Here is a 22,597-nt window from a genome sequence, read left to right as displayed (position 1 = left end):
CCTGAAGGGAACATCTGCAGGAGTATTCCTTGCAGTCTGGGCTGGTTGTGGCTATGGGGTGAGGCTCCTGTGCCTTTGGGAAGGGTAGGGAAGAGCAGAAAGGACCCAAAGGCTCTTCAGTTAGCAGGTGATGAATGCTGCCAGAACTGAGTCCTTTCCTTCAATGCAGTGGGTTCCCTTCTTTCCCAGGGTGTGTCTAGAAACTTTGTCTGAGACCTCAGGCCCATAAAGAGGGCCTCACAACTCTGACTGGCACCCTATCCTGCTGTGGCTTGGCTGGTATCCTGGATATAAGACACAGTCCTCCCCACTCTTCTCTCTCCTCTCCTCAAGTGAAAGATAGGGGTCTCTTTTGGATCTGTGAGCTGTGCAGCCTGAAGATAGAAGAGGGAAGATGCCGGCACTCCCTTGGCTGCCCCAGCTGGTGTCTCAGTATGTCGTATGCCCCCTCAGTCCACTGTTCTGAGCCTAGTTCAGCACTAGGACTCACCTAAGAGTTGTGGTTCTTATGGTGTAGACTGCCTTTCAAGTTAACTTAGAGACACAGAGTGCTGTAGCCCTCAGTGGTGAGGTTTGCAGTTGCTTAAGTTTGAACCACTACTGAGATCAGTGATTCTTCTCTGGCTAGGGCTGGTTTCAATGCTCCCTCCATGGGCAGACATCAGCTGAGTTTTGTCTGGTTTTCCTTTCCGCTCTAACAGGACAGCACTGAGCTCATTGCCTCACAATTGCTGTGTTCTCCCTCTCCCAGCACCCAGAAATGAGCTCTCTGTACCACACAGCTGCATGGGGTTGGAGAGGGGCAATGTCGATGATTCGGGACTGTTAAGTCTCTTCAGTGTCTCTTTCAGCGATATGAAGTTAAAACCAGGTACTATGAGTGCTTACTGAATTTTTGGTTCTTTTGAAGGTGTTTTTTCTGCATTGACAGTTGTTAACTTGATGTCCTTGCAGGGGCATGATTGATGGAGCTTTCTATTTTGCCATCTTGCTCCACCCTCTCTCAGATTTCTCATTTTTTAAAATCAAAAACTATACGTGACTTAACTTAGTGAAAAAGGCATGTTGAAAACTGAAATAGGCTGAAATTTAGGTAACATTGTGCCAAACAGGTAGGCCAAGTTGTGAATGCAAAGGAACACATCAATGATAAGAAAGTGAAACAGTCTAATTATTGATATGGAGAAATTTTAGTGATGTAGAAAGAAGATCAAGACAGCTACAACATTCCCTTAAGCAAAAACCTAATCCAGAGCTAAGGTCCTATTAAACCTCTTTAATTCTATGAAGCCTGAGAGAGGTGAAGAAGCTAAAGAAGAAAAGTTGGAACCTAGAAGAGGTTGGCTCATGAGACTGAAGGAAAGAAACCATCTTCATAACGTAAAAGTGCAAGGTGAGGCAGCAAGTGCTGTAAAAGCTGCACCAAGTTATCCAGAAGATCTAGCTAAGATCATTAATGAATATGGCTACACTAAACAAGAGATTTTCAATGTATACATATAGCCTTCTATTAGAAGAAGATGTCATCTAAGACTTTTATAACCAGAGAGGAGAAGTCAATGCCTGGCTTCAAAGCTTCAAAGGACAAGCTGACTCTCCTGTTAGGGGCTAATACAGCTGGTGACTTTAAGTTGAAGCTGATGCTCAGTTACCACTGTGAAAATTCCCTAGAATTTTCAGCCCTTAAGAATTATGCTAGATCCACTCTGCTTGTGCTCTATAAATGGAAAACCTCAGCCTGAATGATAGCATATGTGTTTAAAACATGCTTTGTTGAACATTTTAAGTCTACTGCTCAGAAAAATATAGTTCTTTTGAGATATTACTGCTCATTGACAATGCACCTAGTCACCCAAGAGCTCTAATGGGAATGTACAAGGAGATTAATGTTGTTTTCATGCCTGCTAACACAATATCCATTCTGGATCAAGAAGTCATTTAGATTTTCCAGTCTTATTATTAAAGAAGTGCATTTTGAAAGGCTGTAGCTGCCATAGATAGTGACTCCCTTGGTGGATCTGGACAACTAAATTGAAAACCTTCTGGAAATGATTGACTAGTCTAAGCGCCATTAGGAATATTTGCAATTCATGGGAGGAGGCCAAAGTATCAACATTAACTACGGGGGTTTGGAAGAAGTTGATGCCAATTCTCATGAATGACTTTCAGGGGTTCAAGACTTCAGTGGAGAAGTTAACTGCAGATATGTTAGAAATAGAAAAGATCTAGAATTAGAAGTGGAGCTTGAAGACGTGACTGAATTGCTGCAATCCCATGATAAAACTTGAATGGATAAGGAGTTGCTTCTTATGGATGAACAAAGAAAGTAGTTTCTTGAGATAGAGTCTCTTCTTAGGGAAGATGCTTTGAACATTGTTGAAAGGACAACAAAAGATTTTGAATATTCCATAAACTTATTTGATAAAGCAGATGCAGAGTTTGAGAGGATTGACTCCAATTTTGAAATAAGTTCTATTGTGGGTAAAATACTATCAAACAGCATCACATGCTGCAGAGAAATCTTCTGTGAAAAAAATTATCAATGCAACAAACTTCACTGTCATATTTTAAGAAATTACCACAGTCAACTCAACCATCAGCAATCACCATCCTGATCAATCAGTAGCCATTAACATTGAGGCTAGACTCTAAATCAGCAATAAGATTGTAACTCACTGAAATCTCAAATGATTGTCAGCATTTTTTAGCAATAATGTATTTTTAAATAAGGAATGTATTTTTTAGACATAATTCTATTGCACACTTAATAGACTACAGTACAGTGTAAATATAATTTTTATGTGCAGTTTTTGGTTTTGGGAAACCAAAAACTTTATGTGACTCACTTTATCACAATATTCACTTTATTGTAGTGGTCGGGAACCAAACCCACAATATCTCTGATACATGACTGTATGCAGTGATAATGGATTGGAAGACTCATTTGCTAAAATGTCAGTTTTTCCTGAATTGTTCTATAGATTGCAACAATTCCAATCAAAATTGTAACAAGACATTTTTGATAAAAATCAACAAGCTGATTCTAGAATTTACATGGAAAAGCAAAGAAAATAGAATATACAAAATACTTTTGGAAAAGAAGAACAAAGTTTAAGGATATGTACTATCTGAAATTAGAACTTTATAAAGCTATAGTAACCAAGACAGTGTGATATTGAAGAAAAAGCAAACATATAGATCAATAGAACAGACTAGAGAGTACAGAAATAGACTTGTGCATTGATTTTTCAACAAAGGTACAAAGGCCATTCAATGGAAAAAGGATGGTCTTTTCAACAAATAGTGCAGGAACAATTGGACCTCTATTTGCAAAAATAAATTAACCTCAACTCATAACTTGCACCCCACACAAAAATTAAGTCATCAATGATTATATCCTAAATGTAAAACCTAAAAACTAGGAAGCTCTCAAATGAAAACTTAGGAGAAAAATCTTTGTGACTTGGGGTTAGGAAAAGATTTCTTAGACATAAAATCAAAGACACAACCCATAAAAAAGGTAAATGAAATGTATCAAAGTTAAGACCTACTCCTTGAAAGATGTGGCTAAGAGAATAAAGAGAATAAAGAGAATAAAGACAAGCACAGACTGGAAAAACATACTTAAAACACAAATCTGATAAAGGGCTTACATTTAGAATAAAAGAAGTCACAAAACTAAGTAATAAAACAATCCATTTATTTAAAATGAGCAAAAGATTGGGCCAGGCACTTCACCAAAGAAGATATAAATGGCAAATAAGCACATGAAAATATACTCAATGTCATTAGTTATTAGGGAAATGCAAATTAAAACCACAAGGAGATGCCCAAAGGAAATATTATTTTTAAAATGGAAAGAAAATCTGACAATACCAAGTGCTGGTGAGAATGTGAGAGTAATTGGAAATCTCATGTATTGCTGGTGGGAAAGCAAAATGGTACAGAAATTTTGGAAAATAATTTGGCAGTCTCTTATGAAGTTAAACCCCATATGGCCCAGCAATCTGATCCCTAGGTATTTAAGTAAAGTAAAACTTAAATTTACACAAACATACGTATACAAATATTTATAGAAGCTTTACTCATGACCACCCCCAAATATTCCTCAACTGGTGAATAGATAAACTGTGGTATACGCACACAAATAGAACATTACTCAGCAATAAACAGGACTGAACTCCTGATAAACACCACAGCAATGTGAATCTCATATGTAATATGCTGAATGAAAGAAGTCTGATTCAAAAGGCTACACGCTATGTAATTCCATTTATTTGACCTTTGGAAAAGATAACACTAAAGGGATAAAAAATACATCAGTAGACGCCAGGGTCTGGAAATGGTCCGCTGAGTTGACTACAGAGACATAGTGTTATTTTTATGGGTGAAAATAATGTTTTAAATCTTGATTGTGTGGCACTTATGATCAAAACTTGCAGAACTGTTTACCAGGTTAAAAAAATTTTTTAAGGAAGCAGAAGTTTGAAGGCAGGATGGAGATACATCAGTGAGAGGTAGTAGGGAGATTATGACTACTGCAGAGGGATTGAAAAGCCTGTTATCACACAGCAGAGGCTTCATGCACCTCATCTCAATCAATCCTTACACCTTACCTTGAATTGTAGTTTCCCCATTTTTTGCAGAGAGGTAGGAGAGAGTGGGAGTGGGAAAGTGTGAATAAGACAAATTTTTCCCCAAGAACTGAAATTTAGTCATCATATTTAGTTTACTTTGTAAAAGATAGATTATACTACTATAATCAATGGTAGCATAGAGTAGTAAAACCATAACTGGACTATTTTTATTATGTTCAAAAACAGAAAAAACTAAACTGTAGTGTTAGAAACCCCAATACTCACTACCTATGGTGAATGAAAAGGAATGGAAATTAGAAGGGGTTTCTGGGGTGCTAAGAATTTATTTTTTTATTGAGGTGGTGGTTATTCTGATGGGTTCACGTTGTGATAATTTATTCAACACACTGCAGTTCATTCATTTTTCTGGATATATGTCATATTTCAATAAAAAGTGATGCATGTATGATTTGTTAAGCTATAAAGGAAAGCAAGGGATGTTTGTCATACAAGTCACAACAGTGGCTAGGAGAAAGATGCAGTCCTTAGGGGTACATAGATTTCTTTAAATGTATCAATAATGTGCTGCCTAAAATGCATAGAAGGTAAAGCACGTTTATGTTTAAATATACATAATTACATATATAACATAACATGTTATATAATATCATATAATACATAATGTTAGTATAATATATGATATATTTGATATATAATATACATTTATATATTCTAGATAATATATATATTTTACTCTAAAACATACATAGGTAGGAGCTTATGAGATCTCATAAACGGTTTTAGAGTAAAATATTTAAAATAATTTTCTTTAAAAAAGAATAAATACAAAACTCTATAAAATGTATGTATAAAGTCTATATTGTATCTGTGTAGTTTTGTGTGAAAAAGACAGAATGGTATGTTTTTTTTAATCTATTCATAGTAAAGAGACTGCAAAGATATACATTAAAATGTTCTCAGTGCTTCTCTTTAGAATACAGATAATTTTTATTTTATGTACATCTTTCTGTATCTTCCAGATTATTTTATTGATCATATTGCTTTTAGAATCTGAACGGAAAAATATAAATAACCTTGTTTTTATTATTGGAAACATCAAGTGCAACTCAAGAGGAAAGACTAGGGAGGTGCCAGTGACCCGCGCCACTTGTGGGCGCGATGGGCCGCGTGGCACGGGACGTTTCAAGTCCGGGCGTCCCCGCGAGCAAGCAGCCTGACCAGGCCTCGCAGTGGGACGTTAGGAACCAGGTGTTGGCAGATGCTGTGGCTGGGAGGAGTCCAGAGCCTCGCCCCGTCCCCGCGGGGCTGAGCCACAACTGCTTAGGTAGGAGGAGAATCATTGAGGTCTGCCCAGTTAAAGCTTTTCTCGTTCAGTGGCTGGGTGGAAAGGAAGGGAGATGACCCTCAGGTGAAGCTGGAGTAAGTTGGGAAAACAGGAGCGCCTTTCTTCCTGCCCTCCCGAGGAATGAGGAATGTTGCTTATAAAAAGCCCTAATAAGTAACGAACAAATCATCTCCTGCAGGCAGTTAGAAGACAGGTAGTCCCAAAGTGGTTCCCTGTCCGCTGCACCGGGTCACCCTATCCTTCCCCACTCTGGTGAGAAAGTAAAGACTAAGATCCCACTTGGTTTCCCAATAACAGATTTTTTGTTTGGTTTTGCTTTATTCTAATATATATTCCCTAATAAAGTGTATAGTTTGAGGACATCTTCTAGTCAAGTGGGAGATGATGGCTGCTAATTCAGAGTTCACATTTTATCATTTGTGATATGGGTTGTTGTCTCCTTAACCTATAATATTACTGTGGATTGAAGACTTTGAACGTCAAGGAGTAGGATATTAGGGAGAGAAACAATCCAAGCTCCCTGTAAGACATAGACCATGTCATCATTTCTGTATCCTAACATCATGCCTGGCGTAAAATGCATGCTCTGAAATGTTTGCTGTATGAATGAGTAAATGAATGAATGAATGTCTTTCACAAGGACCTTGCTGTTCAAAGGTTGTTCAGCACAAGCAATTAAAAACAGGTTCAAGCTTTGTTTAAAATTTGCATTTTGGACTTATTACCCATAAAATATTAATAGATGTCAGTAAAGTTCTCTGTTTTTGAAGCATCGGGGAAGTGTTTACCATTTTTAGTAAGCCTTAGTTTGAAATAAATGCATAAAAACTTTGTATTGTGTTTTTGTTTAACCCTTTATGATTAAATTTAATGGACTAGCAGTATTATAACAGAAACTACCCTAATTTCATTAAGTTGTTCATCCTCTGAACAGTGAAACTAGCACCTTGGAAATTGATTATGACTAAAAGAAAGCAACAAATGAGCATGAACTATGAGATACAGAACCTTAAAATGATCTCCAGGCATAAACCCACAGTTAATCCTTACTGCAGGAGTTTGTTTGTTTGTTTGTTTGTTTGTTTGTTTGTTTTGAGACAGAGTCTTGCTCTGTCACTCACGCTGGAGTGCCGTGGTGCCTTCTTGACTCACTGCAACCTTTGCCTCCTGGGTCCAAGTGATTCTCCTGCCTCAGCCTCCTGAGTAGCTGGGATTGCAAGCGCGTACCACCACACCCAGCTAATTTTGTATTTTTAGTAGAGACACGATTTTGCCATGTTGGCCAGGCTCGTCTCAAACTCCTGACCTCTAGTGATATACCCACCTCAGTATCCCAAAGTGCTTGGATTACAGGCGTGGGCCACTCCGCCCGGCTATTCTTTCTAATTAAGACACAGTGACTGTGTGACTATTCCTCTACATGGAATTTGACTGCATGTTGTGTTTTTGTTGTTGTTCCTTTTATGTGACACATCAGTTTGAAATAAATGAATAGGTACCCCAACAATTGTAGGCCATAGTAACAAAAGCAATGCAAACACCATATGCTCAAGGGCTTTTAAATCCTTTTACATCAGAAAGCCTGGAGTATTGTCTTTCAACTAGTGTAGAATATATTGAGTCATCTTGGAAAGTAGCGTTCAAGTTGTAACATTTTGCACTCACGAAGAGCTTGCTGAGTTTTTCAGGGATGTTATAAAATAAAATAGTACAGCAGTCTAGCTTAAAGATAGCAAAATAAAGACCGTAATTTATCATAGTTCTAGCTAAATTTCAAAATATATGCAATGAATGAGCATAAGCCATCTGTCTAACAGAAAGAGCATTTTTCTAATTGTCTAATTTTTTTAAAAATTGCTGAACAATAATAACAGCAATAACAAAAATGATGATAATGATAGAACAATAGTTAACATTTATTGAGCGGTTACTATTTTCAGGCAATCTTCCTATATTACTCTTCTCAACAATTACATGAGGCAGATATTATCATTAACTCCATTTTGTGAATAAGAAAGCAGAACCCAGTGGCTATGACTGATATCAGAATTCCAAATCTCTATATGATGGGGAAAATTATTGTAAAATTACTGGAAGGTGAAGATTCAGCTTTAGCTTTACATTTTAGAAAGCCTCCAGGAGTAAATGTATTTACATACCATATGATGTGATATACATTTATGTACACTTACATACATCTATTCTGAAATGTGCAGAATTCATCTATTTGAACCATTAATATTTCATGATTTAGGCAACTTTGAAAGGTAATTGAGTTGATTTGACACAGGATAGGTGTTAGAAAGCGTCTCTTTAACCTTTATGAGTAGAAACTGAAGCTGAATTCACACTGTCATGTAGAATTGCACAAGAAGTGGAAAATTGATATGGTTTTAAATAGGCCATTTAAAAGGAAATGTTTCAGGAAGACTTGTATTATAATTACTGAATAGAAATCAGCTCCTGATTTCCATTTCTTTTCATAGACAAATTAGTTATTCTGTCTTGCTGTTTATTTTAGATTTACCTAAATAAGTTGTGCATGTGCTTTTCAAAACTAAGCATTATTATATGGAATCAAAGTTAAGGAAGATTAATATCTTACAGAGGAAGGGAATTGTATATAACTCTGAGCCGATGTTTTTAAAATGTTTGAAAACATAGAGTTGAAAATACTGGCCTCACTTTTCTTCAGGGACCTTTAGCTCATTACTTATTAGGAAGATAGCTCTACGTCTTAGCTTAAAAGTTACTGGCATTCAACCTGGTCTGTATTTCTCCTCCAGAATAACTTTCCTTAGGAAATTCCACATGGTGGGTGTTCATCTGATTTCACATGCATGAATGCTTCAGTGCTCTCCCACCGGTTCTCAATTAAATTCCTATTAGCCAGCATAACTCAGGCAGAAGAATTCAATGCTGTCTTGAACGATCACCAAAGTTATAGCTTGAGAAGACATTGCGTTATCACCCCCCACCAAGAAAAAAAGTATGCATTTAACTTGTTAGAAATCAGCTCAATTTTGTTAACTTGAAGATGTAAGGAGCAAAAACATGATGTAAATCACTTCTCATTCCTGTTGAACAGACATTTGGAAACCTAAGTTTAAGGTGAAGAAAGAAAGGATTGCAGTAGTCCTCTCTAACATACATTCCCAGACCTAATACATCTGGTCTCTTCTTTAGGGAGATGTGTGTGTGTGTGTGTGTGTGTGTGTGTGTGTGTGTGTGTGTTGAGAGTCCATGGGATCCCCCTCAGAGAAGGAGATAATGGAGGAATAAACACATAGAAGGCTTCTGAACCTTCTTAGGTATTGGGGCCAAGGCTTAATTAAAGGCTTTCAAAAGTTCCTATCTCTCAGTTAACTTCCTCACCCTTTATATTTACTGATATAGTTAACAGTGAAGAAGCATCATGTTAAATATGAGAGTCATCAGATTGAAAGAAAAGACTTGAAATACATTGAAATTGACACCATTTATGAATGTAGAAAAGGAGGAAGTTTTAGTGTTCATAGAAGGTTTATCTTCTGCAGCTGCCATTTCTTTTCCTGTTTTCCTCCCATAGATCCTGCCTTCCATGGACCTTTCTGTGACCTCTGTCTGTTGTTATAGAATTTGTCTAACATCATGGTCATCTGATTTTGTTCTTTCTTATCTTTCAGTAGCAGGTGATCATTTCTGTCCTCCACCCATCTTTCTACCATCCTAATTTGCAATATTTTTTATTCTTCCAGATCTTTCACATCCACAATATTCCTTCAAGATAATGGGATGGGGTTGGGATATAATGGGCGGGAGGTGCCATTTGAAAAGAATCCCTCAGAGCCTGATTCATGTCTTCCTCTAGGCTTGAGAGTGCTGCTTCTTTCTGGGACATTCCCACCTGGAGGTGTTGCTCTAAACTGGTATAGGCTGATTTAGATGTACAGTGATGACAGAGGCAGATTTATTTTGATAGCAGAACTCATCAGGCGAGCTCTTTAGGCCCAATTTCTACTAATGTTGAAATGTGGAAATGTAGAGAGGGATTATTTAAACTTTCTCATCAAATACAATTCAGTAGTGTTTTTAAATGGGTTCTTTGGGTACGTTTTTCCTCTCAAGTGGTCACCATTTTTCTCTGCTTCCCGAGAGAGGACAGGGAAAGCTTATTCATCTACTTGGCGGCTGCACAGGGAAAGGGTCTTGAGTCACTGTTTTCTCTGGTCCCACTGGCCTCTCTTGAGACCCTTCTTCCCACCTTCTCCTAGGACTGGGTGTTAACTGAGGTAAGGCTGAGCCTGAGGTCATTGGTCTGGTCATTAGGTCACCCTATTTTCCAATTAATATAACAAACAACTGCAGGGAGTTTGGGTCAGACAGCAAGCACAGAGGCTTTATTCCTCCCTCTGCCATAGCTAAATTTAAAAAATTATGACAGTAATGAGTAGGAAAAAATAGAATGAATGAATGAATAAGACCTAGTATCTGACAGCACAAGAGGGTGACTACAGTCAATAATAATTTAACTGTACATTTTAAAATAACTAAAAGAATACAATTGGATTGTTTGTAACACAAAGGATAAATCCTTGAGGGGATGGATACCCTATTCTCCATGATGTGATTATTACACGTTGCATCCCTATGTCAAAGCATCTCACGTACCCCATAAATATATACACCATGTACCCATAAATAATAAAAATAAAAAATTATTTTTAAAAAGATAGCATAAAAATAAAAGTAAAAAATAATAATTATGACAACGAAAGCAAGCAACTACTACATGTTCAGTGCTGTTTGCCCTGGTTTTTGGAACATTCAGAAATGTAATCAGGGAATCCCTTTCAGTCTATCTACCATACACACAGTCTGATAATTTCCAAGCCACTAACATGAACCGCATTTCATTTGTTTTGTGTGGTTTTACCCTCCTGGAGAATTTTGAAGAAAACACCTCCTAACTATCAAATCCTTACCCTGCCTTCTTGCTTATATTCTTAGACAATGCAAAGACTGTAGGTAAGGGAGTAGGGGGCATGTGTTTAGGCAAAACTTGCCTTAGGAAAACTCAGAGTCTTTGTATGTAAAATTTCAAGCTGTCTTGACCTGTGATTTTCTTAATGTAAACTTTTTATCAATGCATAACATACAATTGGTAAAAGGCACAAATGAAGACAGATTTAATCAAACGAACACATTGGTGTAACCAGCTCTCAGAGCCAGAAATGATGGTACCAGTAAGCCCAGGAGCTCCCCCTGTTCCATTCGGGTTACTACTCACCGTCTCAAGGGCAACCACAAATCTGACATCTAACACCACAAATTAGTTTTGCCTAAATTTGATCTTTATTTAAATGAATCATACAATATGTATTCTTTTGTATCTGGCTTCTTTCACGCCATGTTTTATTTGTGAGATTCTTCCATGTGGTTGCTTGTAGTTGTAGTTCCTTTATTCTCACTGCTAATAATATTTTTCCGTTGTATAAATATACCACAATATTTTTATCTTTTCTATGATTCATGGGCATTTGGAATGTTTTCAATGTTATTATGTTATTACTTTGTTGTGAATAGTGCTACTGTGAACATTCTTGTATGCATTTCTGCTGGGTATATAGGAAAAAAAATCTGCCAGTACAGGATATAGGAGGAAGCAGATGCTGCCAAACAGCTTTCCAAATTGGTTGTACCATCTTACATTTATATCTGCTTTGTGTAAAAGCTCCAGTTATGCCATATACTTGCCAATACTAGGTATTGTCTGTCTTCTTAATTTTAGGCTTCTGGTGGATTTGCTGTGGTATCAACCTGTGGTTTCACTTTGCATTCCATTGATGACTAATGGGAGTTAATAACTCTTTCAAGAGTTTACTGACCATTTGGAGATCATCTTTTGTGATATGTCTATTAAAATGTTTAGCCCACTTCTTTACTGGGTCTTTTTCTTCTGTCTTCTTTCATAGAAGTCCTTTATATATTCTGGATATAAGTCCACATCAAATATATGTACTACAGATATTTTCTTTTATTCCATGAATTGTCATTTCATTTTTAAAGATGTGTTCTGATGAACAAAAATCATTATGTATAATATAATCCAATTTTTTACTTTTATGTTCTGTTCAAGAAATCCTTGCCTATCTAAGTCATAAAATCATCCATTTTCTTTTAAAAGCATTAATGTTGTTGTTTTTTTACATTTACTTTTGCAATGCATTTTGAATTGATTTTTGTGCATTATGTAAGATAGGTATCAAAATTTATTTGCTGCATTTGATTTAGGCCAGCACCATTTATTTAAAAAGCCATCATTCTAGTTTTTGACTTATTCTGTTTTCTGTTGCTATAGCAGAATACCTGAGACTGGGTAATTTATTTTAAAAAGAAGTTTATTTGGCTTACAATTCTGGAGGCTGGGAAGTCTAGGAAACATGGCACCAGCATCTGCTGTTTCTGGTGAGGAACTCATGCTGCATTACCATGTGGCAAAGAAGCAAAGAGGAAGCAGAAATGCAAAAGGAAGACCAAACATGAGAGGCAGCCTTGCTTTACAACGGCTTACTTTTTTTTTTTTTTTTTTTTTTTTGTGGCAGAGTCTTGCTCTGTTACCCAGGCCGGAGTGCAGTGGTGCAATCTTAGCTCACTGCAACCTCCTCCTCCCGGGTTCAAGTGATCCTCCTGCCTTAGCCTCTTGAGTAGCTGGGATTACAAGAACTTACTCCCTAACTCACTCAGCATTAATCTATTCATGACTCAAACACCTCCCACTAGACCTCACCTCCCCACACTGCTGCATCAAGGTGAAAATCAGGCTTCCAACACATGAACTTTTAGGGGACATGCTTAAGCCACAGCACCCCCTTGCATGCCAGGGTCACTCTTGTCATAAATTAAATGAACATTTATATGTAAGTCTACTACTGGACTTTTTTATTCTTTTCAGGTGGTGTAATTTATCCTTGCATCAAAGTCATGCTGCCTTCCTTACTATAGCTTTATTTATAGTAATTCTCAATATCCGGCCAAGTCTGTCAGCTTTGTTCTTCTTCAAGATTAACATGGCTATTCTTGGCCCTTTTTTTTTTCCATATAAAATGTGAAATTTGTTGTGGCTTGACTTATGAGTGAGCTATGGTTAATTTTGGTAAAAGTTGCAGGTACACTTGAAAAGAATGTACATTCTGATGTTCTTTGTTGCAGGATTTGACATATGTCTATCAAGCCAAGTTTGTGGCTTATGTTACACAGAGCTCCTATGTTCTTGAAAGATTTTTCTTTCCTTTTTCCTTTCTTTTTTTTTTTGTCTGAAATTCCATCAGCCATTGACAGAGGTGTGTTACAATTTCCCACTATAATTGGAGATTTGTCAGTTTCTCCTTTTATTCATCAATTTTTTATATTTTATGTACTTAAAAGCCATGTTATTCACTGAAGACAGATTTAAATTTTTCTGTCTTCTCCTTGTATAGTTCCCTGTGCATCCTTAGGGATGAGGGGACGTGAACAAGTAAGTAACTTGGAAGCTCAGAGGAGGTCCTACAAGGCTAAGATTCAGATCTCTGAGAAGAGAGTGTGGCGGGGGAAGTCATTAAGATAAGGTTCGCTTGTCTCAGAACTAGGAAAGCAGCATGGCTGTGGCGATGAAGAAATTTGACAAAAGAATACCTGCTGACTGTGCGGGCCACCACCGCATCGGTAAAGGCTGCCTAGACCCCTACAAACAGAAACATTTGCTGCCGGCAGAAACAGAAAATTCCAAGAAGGAAATGTCCCTTCTTCCCCTTTCAGCTTTGCAGTGTTTCTCCAGTACCCTCTATCGGCAGAGCCTAACTTTCAACCAGCTGGAAAAATAAAAATGTAGTCTGCAGATTTCAGTTCCAGTATCACAATACAGAGTGATGGGTGGGTATGGAGCCGAGTAACAATAAATTAATAACTAACATACCTTCTGTATTTCTAGTAATGCTTCTTTCCATAAACTCCACTTTGTCCGATTATTAGTTGAGCTATCCCTTATCTTGGTTGATGTTTGCATGCTATATCTTTCTTGATGGTTTTATTTTCAACTTCTCTGTGTTCTCATATTTAAGGTGTAGCTTTCCTAAGCACTGTAGAGTTGGGAGTAGTACTTTTTTCCTGGGAGAACATCTTGGTCTCTGAGTTGGGGGTAGTAATTTTTTCCTGTGAGAAATCTTGGTCTCTGAATTAGAATATTGAGTTCTTTTAAATCTGAAGTAATTGCTGATAGGTTTTGGTTTATGTCTACCACATCGCTATCTGTTTTTATTTGGTCCCTTTTATTTCTCTGCTTTTTGGGGTTAATCCAAAAATATTTTAATTTTTTGTTACATAAATTTGTTAATTATATAATAGTTTATATTTTATATTCCCCAGCTTCTACCTTAGAAATTAAACATGAATCCTTGACTTCTTCCACTCTAATACAAATGATTATTTTTACCAAACTCCTAATAATTTTGTAACATTAGAATACTTGAACTCTGCTTACACTCTCACATCTTTTGCATCATTGTTGCCATTCTTTTTAATTCTGCCTAGGTTTTAAATCCTGTAGAGACATTTCTATTATTGCCTTATGCAGTCAAGTGACAACAGTCAATATTTACTTCTATGTGTATATTCTTACATATTTACTTTTACTATTACTCTTTAATTCCTCCTGGAATTCTCTTTTGCTTTTGCTTCATTCTCCGTGTTCCTTCTAGGGATCCAACTATACTGTGTTAAGACCTTTTCACTATGTTTCACATGTTTCCAAAGGTTTTTTAAATAATATTTTTCATTATTTTACTTCTCTGCTTAAATTTAGATATATTCTATTGCTGTTTCTTGAGTTTACTAAATCTGTCTTCTGCTGTATCTAATGTGTTGTTTAATCCATCTAATGAGTTCATTTCCGATAGTATATTTCTCAACTCTAGAATTTGCTATTCTTTTTATAGAATCTAATACTCTGGTAAAGTTCCTTATCATTTCTCACTCTCTTGTCATAAATATATTAATTAGAGTTGTTTTAAAATTCCTTACCTAGCTCTAATATCTTGATCAGCCATGGGTAGGTTTCTAGTGTTTACTTTTTCGTTTGTTTTTTTTAATTGTTATCTTGAGAGGTTTTATTTTTGCATACTTAATGATTTTCCATTAAGTGCTGAATAGTGTGTATAGAAAATTATAGAAGATCCCAATGATGTATCTTCCTCCATAATGGACGTATCCTTCCTTTCACTAGGCAGATAACGTGGCAGTTCATCTTAATTTAATCAGGGACTGTTTCATATTAAGGCTGAGCTGCAACCCTCGAAAAAGTCTACCTCTAGTATACCCTGGTTCTCAAGAGTTTCAGCTGAACGTGTGGTGTTTCTCCAAAGCCCTTTCTCCTGTGGATCTCTGTCTCGTAAGACTGCAAAAATTTTATTTTCCTTTCAGAGGCTTTCCACTTTGCCATCCTGCCCCATGAATGCCCAGAAATTGGCATTCTTTTCTGAGTGGTAAAAGAGCTCGGTGTTTGAGGCTTGCCACATATTTACCCAAAGCTTACAGGTTTCCACATTACCCACCAGTGACCCTCCCTCAGTGAAATATTGAGATGCTCACACTCTTCCCCACGCCTACGATTAGCAAATGCCCCCAGAAGTTGCCCCTGTCAAAGTCAGGTCACTTTGACGAGGGAGTTGTACCCTCTTCATAGCCTTCTTAGCTATATTCAAACAAATGATTTGGTCTTTTATTCTGCTTTTCTATTAGTTCTCAACAGAAGTTCTGATCTACTACTCCATTCCACCCATAAGCAGAGTATAACGTGTAACTGTTTGAACGATATATTTTGTTAGGTTCCATTTGTTAAAATAGTACATTTTAAAGTATGTCTTTGTTTTAAAGTTTTGCACAAACCAAAATATTTTTTTCCAAGCAGTTCTTTGACTTTATGGTTTTCTTTGGCTGAGATCAACTGGGGAAATATCAGTGGATGATTAATATGCAATCAGTCCTCAAATATTTCTATAGTCCTTAAACCTGTAAATCTTCATTAAATGTAATTGAAACATGATTGAAAAAGTAAAAAATTATATTTCTAAACTATTTTGACATTTCCTCTATCTCAATTCTGAAGTTAATTTTTCTCACAGACAAATGCATTTCCACAAAATAAGTATCGTGACTTACCCTAGAAAAAGATTCAGAAGAAATATTCAAATAATAGTACTAAAACGCTATACAAGTAAGAAATTATTATTATTTTTTACCTAGGATAAGTATATACAAATTCCAAATGGTTACATCTGAAAGCACTTCATAATTATATTATCTTTAGTATAATGTCAAAGCAAGAATCTTGCAAAGAACTAGGTGAGCCCTACTTTTGGCTCAGCTGTTTATGATGGGAAGTGGCTTGACATGCATATGTAGATAAACAGATCATTTTTTACTATCTTTGTCTCTACTAGGTTCTGTAATAAGTGCCATACAACATTGTGCTATTTATCCTCAGGCAAATCATATGGAAAAATCTCAACCAACGGTTTCTCAAGTGTTAAAAATAAGCATTTATTCTGCAACTTGTAAAAGGAAGGACAGTGTAGGGGTTAAGTTAAAATGCACTGTAAACAATTATAAAATATTAAAATGACAATGGTGAAAGCTGTATTATATGAGATGTTTGGGGATTATAGAATTTCTTTTTTTTTTTTTTTCTTTTTGAGACAGAGTCTCACTGTGTCGCCAGGCTGGAGTGCAGTGGCACAATCTCGGCTCACTGCAACCTCCGACTCTCAGGTTCAAGTGATTCTCCTGCCTCAGCCTCCCAAGTAGCTGAGACTACAGGCACACACCACCATGCCCAGCTAATTTTTGTATTTTTAGTAGAGATGGGGTTTCACCATGTTGGCCAGGATGGTCTTGATATCTTAACCTCGTGATCCGCCGCCTCGACCCCCCAAAGTGCTGGGATTACAGGCATGAGCCACCGCGCCCGGCCGATTATAGGATTTCTATGTTCATCTTTACCTGTCTCCATTCTACTCCAAAAGATACTTTACAGTGATATGTAATGATCTAAGACAAAAATAAACATCCAGTTCAACCTCCGCAAATAATTAAGGAGGAGTCTCATCTTCATGCCTCAGGTTCTATTTGCGAGGTGATGGAAAATACTATTCATTCATTACCCATAGTATACCCATTCCAGTGGATCATGCGTTATTTGCTTGGTGTATGATAACACTGGAAGGTAGGTCAGCCATCCCTGTTTGTGATAGGTGTTCCCCAGTTGTACAGACTGTTCTTCAGGACACAAAATCCTCAGGGAACAAATGTCTTGACTCAATTTTCATATAAATATTAATTGCTAACTTACTATTTTTAAGAAGAAAAATTATACAGATGTGTGTTTATGTATAAACAGTTTCACAATGTAAAACAAGTCATCAATAATTAAACATTATTAGTATGTTTTATGTATAAATATTATATATAAGTATATATAAAATACAGTGAATACATAGAAATCTGTACATGCAGTAGAATATATAGAGAGCACAATATTTAACACCATAATAGCTGTCCTCTGCAGAGAGCTTACTGTGGGCCAGATGATGCATTAGTTCTTAACACACGTTATTTTGTCAATCTTTCAATCATCTCTATGAGGAATTAGTTAGTATTCATGTTTTTTGGGTAAGGAAACCAAGATACATCAAAGTTAAGTAACCTGGCTGAAAGTTTCTTCAGCAAAGAAAAGACAGAGTTAGGATTTGAACTTATATCTCTCCAAATCCAAAATTCATGTCCTGTCTTCCATGCTACTTTGGTTCTTGAGTTTGGAACATCCTCCCAAGAAAGATGGATAACATCTCTGATCTGTTGCTCCTGAGTTCCTGTGAAGCACAATCCATTTTATTTATCTTTGTAATTCCCCAGGAATTAGCCCTTTTTTTTTTATCCAGCAGGAACTCAACAAGAGTTTGTTGACTAAATGGATGAGTGAATGTCTACCAATAATTCATTCTTATAAACTTATTTTTCAAGAGAGTAGCCATTTAGACTTTAAAGTGTTTCTTTAGCATCAACAGCTAATGCAGCCTCTGTCTTTCTGGCAGACTGCTTCATCCGTGGAAGCCCAGGTACCAGTGTTACCTAAGCAAACTAAAGCATATGAGGGGCCAACATGATTCACCAGACCACCAATATCAGTATCCTCTGGAGTAAGCTAATCATGAATATGCTTATGTCACCAGAAAAGTAGCATTACCAAAAAAGTAATTTTCTGGGAAAACTTGCTCTAGCATTTAGTATTTCAAAAGAAGCATGAAAGTAATGATAATAATATCTGACCCTTGTTAAACACTTTTAAAATTCATTTTATGACAGTATTGTTTTTTACTAATACTTTTCAATTCAAGTGGTGGGAGTTGGAGTAGGAAAGTCAGGAGGTGGAGCATATGCCATAACCATTTGCACGATGTGAACCTCTGGTGTTTTCAATACAGCCCTCTTCTGCTTACTAAACATGCAAATTCCTATGGATTACCCCAGACATGCTGAATCAAAATCTGTGGGCCCTGGAACCTAGAAGACTTCAGGGGATTCTGATGCATACTAAAGTAGTATCTCCCACTAAACTATGAACTTTTTGTGAGTACAGGCATCCCAGTACTGACACAGGTTGTGACAGAGTTGTTGCTTAGTAAATCATAAATGAATGATTGAATTAATTAATAAATTCTTAAGAAAAAAAGGGATATTTAAAGTCAGCACTGTATGATCCACCCTTATTCTGCCTACTTTATGCCATGAGTTTGTGCTTCTAACTGCTGAGGACATTGTGTTTTTAACAAATAAATTTTGATTTACTTTATGGATGGATATAATGGAGCCCAGAACCAGAGCCTGTAGACCAACTTCAGTCCTGCCATTGCCACTAAATAGGGATGTGCCGCCTCTCTAGCCCTCATCATTAGAGTAAAGGTGTTAGAACAGACTTGCCCTGTGATTCCTTTCCAATGCTAAAAATTTATTTTTATATTTAAAAATATTTGTACTTTGATGGTGACTAGCCCTCCATCTGAGTACTCTTATGATGTCATGAGTTAGGAAAGGAAAAAGTCACCATTTTGCAATCATCATAGTTTAGATTGGTTCAGGCAAGAATCATCAGTGGATGCTAAATTGAGGGAGGAAATTTTGATGAGGAAGCAGGAAATTTCGTGGTCTCAAAGTGTCTTCCTACAGACTGCATGTAAGTTGCAAGTGGAAAAGTCTGTAACTATGCTCTGGAAAAACTAGGTAACCTCTTGACCAGGTGATCAGAATTGACATCACCAAAGAAAAGCAAGCGGACGTTGTGTGCCTCCAAATGTGATACCCTGAGAAACACACAACATCATTCATTCTGTAGTATTCTGGCTGAGGCCACTTAACCTGAATCTAATCATGAGGAAGTATCAGAAAAATCCAAATTGAGGTAGATTCTGTAAAATAGCTGCTTGTACTCTTCAAAATTGGCAATGTCAAGGAAGATAGAAAAAAGCTGAATAAAGAACTATTCCAGAGTAAAAGAGACTAAAGAGATGTGACAACTACACACAATACATTATCTTGGAGAAAAAATAAATCCTAACAGGACATTATTGAGACAACTGACAAAATAGGCAAAATAGGGATAGGGACTGTAGATTAGACAATAGTTCGTATCAATGTTAACATCCTGGATTTGATAACTGTATTATGCTACAGTAACGAAATATCCTCAGTCTTAGGAAATGTGCACTGAAGCTTTAAGGGATAATGAGGCTTGATGTATACAACTTACTTTCAAACAGCTTAGCAAAAGTAATATAAATGTTTTTATGTGTGTGCCTATACATTTCTGCATGTGTGCGCACACACACACACACACACACACAGGGAAAGATAATTACAAATGTGATCGAGCGGTTTAAAATTGGTAAAGCACAATTTTGAGTTCTTGATATTCGTACAACTTTTCTGTAAACTTAAAATTATTTTAAATAAAAACTTGTGAATTTTTTAAAAGATGCACTTCCCACCTCTCAGTAGCTTTAACTTTAAAACATGTTTGAGAATAATTAACTAAATTGAAGGGTAGTTCAAAAGAAGAAATCTTCATATTACTGTTGATTAATTTTACGGATCTCTGCAAACAAAGCACTGAACTGTCCAACATATGTTTCTTCATTTGGAAATTGTGACAACAATTTACCTTGTGTATTGTGGTGGGATGCAGTGGAGTAAGGTAGACAGAATTCTGAATGAGCTGCAAGATGTGGTTAAAAGCACTGATTTATTATGTGACTATAAACAGGTCATTTTACCTGCATAAGACTCCATTTCTTCTTCTGCAAAATAAACAGATCAGAGTATTTTGAAAGATTCTTCATCTCTATACTTCTACAATACTGAGTTTAAGAAACCACATGTGAAAGTCTAAGAATTAAGAACTTTATAAAAAGAATTAAAGAGTTGACCAAAATTAAATGAAATTATTTTTTCTTTACACATCTATACAGCCTCTTACGTAAATAGAAACTTGGATCACTTTTACAGGAAGACAGAGCAGTGTTTGCAAAGAAAGAGAACGAGATTCAAACTTTGTCTCAGGATGCTCGTGAATTTGGCAAGCTGATTGCATTTATGTTTTAAGAAGAAATGTAGCCAAAGGTCTCTAAAGTACGCTGAAACATTACTTCCTCTACTTCCATATTCCGCCACAGCAAATGAGTTGTTGTTTTTACAAATTGTGTTAAGGATTTTGAAGAAATACATCTGAGTCCTCATGGACCACACTTATAAGGATAGCAAGTTGTACAATTATCATTTCTCCAAAAAAGACTGATTTTTCTGAAGGTTCTGGTTCTGAATAAGCCAGGCTGTATGTCAACAAAGAATAAGAGAAATTATTTACTCCCTAACAAAGACTACAATAAAAACGACCAGGGTAGGTACATCATAAATATTGTTGACATAGAGTAACAAACAACAAAAATAAGAAAAAAGAATCAGGATGCTACAGCACCTAGAGAAGCTTTCCATTTTGAAGCCAAGTTGTAAAAAGCTAACTTACATTTAGGTGATTGCCTAATTTTCAGCTTTTGTAAAGTGATGCAACAACAACAACAAAAAGATACTTTTGAATGTTTCATTAATTGTGTAATAAGATACCATCATCAATTTTTCCAGTCAACAAATATTTACTGTGTGTTGAGCACATTCTGAGTATATAGCAGTGAACTAAGTATACAAAGTGCAGTCTCTCACATTCTGGTGGGGGAATATAAATATGAATGAAATGCAGACAAGTAAATACCACTATGATGAGTGGCATGGAGAGGTGTAAAATACATACACAACTTGGTAGGGCTGATTACTCTAGTTCATCAGAGAAGGCTTATTTGCGAACAAATATTTAAGCTATGATCTGAATAACATAAAAAACACAGTGGAAAGAATATTCTAGCCCAACCAGTGCAAAGGCTCTGAGTTGGGAATGAACTTATCAAATTAGCAGAACAGAAGGAATGCCAGGTGACTGGAACATAGTAGACCAAGGGGGAAAGATACGTGATGAGTTTTCAAAGGAGGCAGAGGCATCAGAGATTGTATTCGATTCTAGGTGTTACGGGCAGCCATTAAAAGGCCTTTAGTAAGAATGATGTGGGATCTTATTTTCATTTAGAAGGATGACTTGGGTTGCTGTGTGAGGAGCACCTGCAATAATCTAGAAAGGAGATCATGGGCCCTGGAGGAGGGTATTGATCATACACATGGAAAGAGGCAGACCTTGGAAGGAGAGTCAACAGGACCAAATGATGGATTGTAGGATAGGGATTAAGTGACAGAGAGGAATAAAGGATAACTTGTAAAGCTCTATCTTGGCCAACTGGGGGGATATGGTTGGCATGCACTGGGATGGGAAGACTGAGACAGGGACAATTTTAGGGAATGGGAATTAAGAGATCTGCAGGTATTGTTAAGATGTATATTTGGTACTGTTAAGATGTATTAGATAATTTAAGATGTATATTAGATGTCACATGGACAGAGGAGTATACAATTTTGATGTTTTAGGAGGATATAAGGACTAGAGTTGTAACACGGGTAGTTAGGTGTGTATGATGGTATTTGAAGCCATAGAACTGGACAAAATCACCTGAGGAGAGAATGTAGCTGGAGAAAAGAAGGGGCTCCATGTGGGCTCTTGGTGGAAGAGAAAAGGAACAGCCAATCCAGGATATCGAGAATGAGTGGTGAGTGACGTAATTGGAAAATTGGAAGAGCATGGTGTCATACAAAGTGAGAAGAAAGTGTTCCATTAATCAGAGAGTATCAGCTGTGAAGACTGCTGTTATGAGATCTGGCAGATATGAGCCTAGGGATGACCACCAAATTTGGAAATATGAAAGTCAAGGGAGTTTTTTATTGTTGTTTTTCTTAAAAGAAAATGGCTGCTACATCAGCACAGGCATCAACAGGATCAGTCCAATAACAAAAGAAGAAGAGGTGACATGGAAAGATGACAATTGCAGCAGCAAAGTCATTGAGAGGATGGAGGGATAGGGTCCAAACAAAGGGAATTAACCTTGGAAAGAGCCGAGGCATTTTCATTCATGGAGCTGCTTGTGGAATT

The 22,597-nt window shown here is 36.7% G+C and overlaps 1 protein-coding gene across 1 annotated transcript in view; it reads left to right on the top strand.

The window, feature by feature from the left end:
* Positions 1-5,760: 5,760 nt before the first annotated feature.
* The window catches only part of SPATA16 (spermatogenesis associated 16), a 258,898-nt gene continuing 242,061 nt past the window's right edge, over positions 5,761-22,597 (top strand). The window contains exon 1 of the mRNA XM_002814293.4: positions 5,761-5,922. The gene's annotated coding sequence lies outside the window, so the exon portion shown is untranslated. The remainder of the gene's footprint in view (positions 5,923-22,597) is intronic.

The sequence above is a fragment of the Pongo abelii genome, chromosome 2, assembly GCF_028885655.2.
Source record: "Pongo abelii isolate AG06213 chromosome 2, NHGRI_mPonAbe1-v2.0_pri, whole genome shotgun sequence".
NCBI classification, from domain to species: Eukaryota; Metazoa; Chordata; class Mammalia; order Primates; family Hominidae; genus Pongo; species Pongo abelii.
Note: the sequence above shows the minus strand (reverse complement) of the source record. Positions and strands in the feature narration are given on the sequence as shown.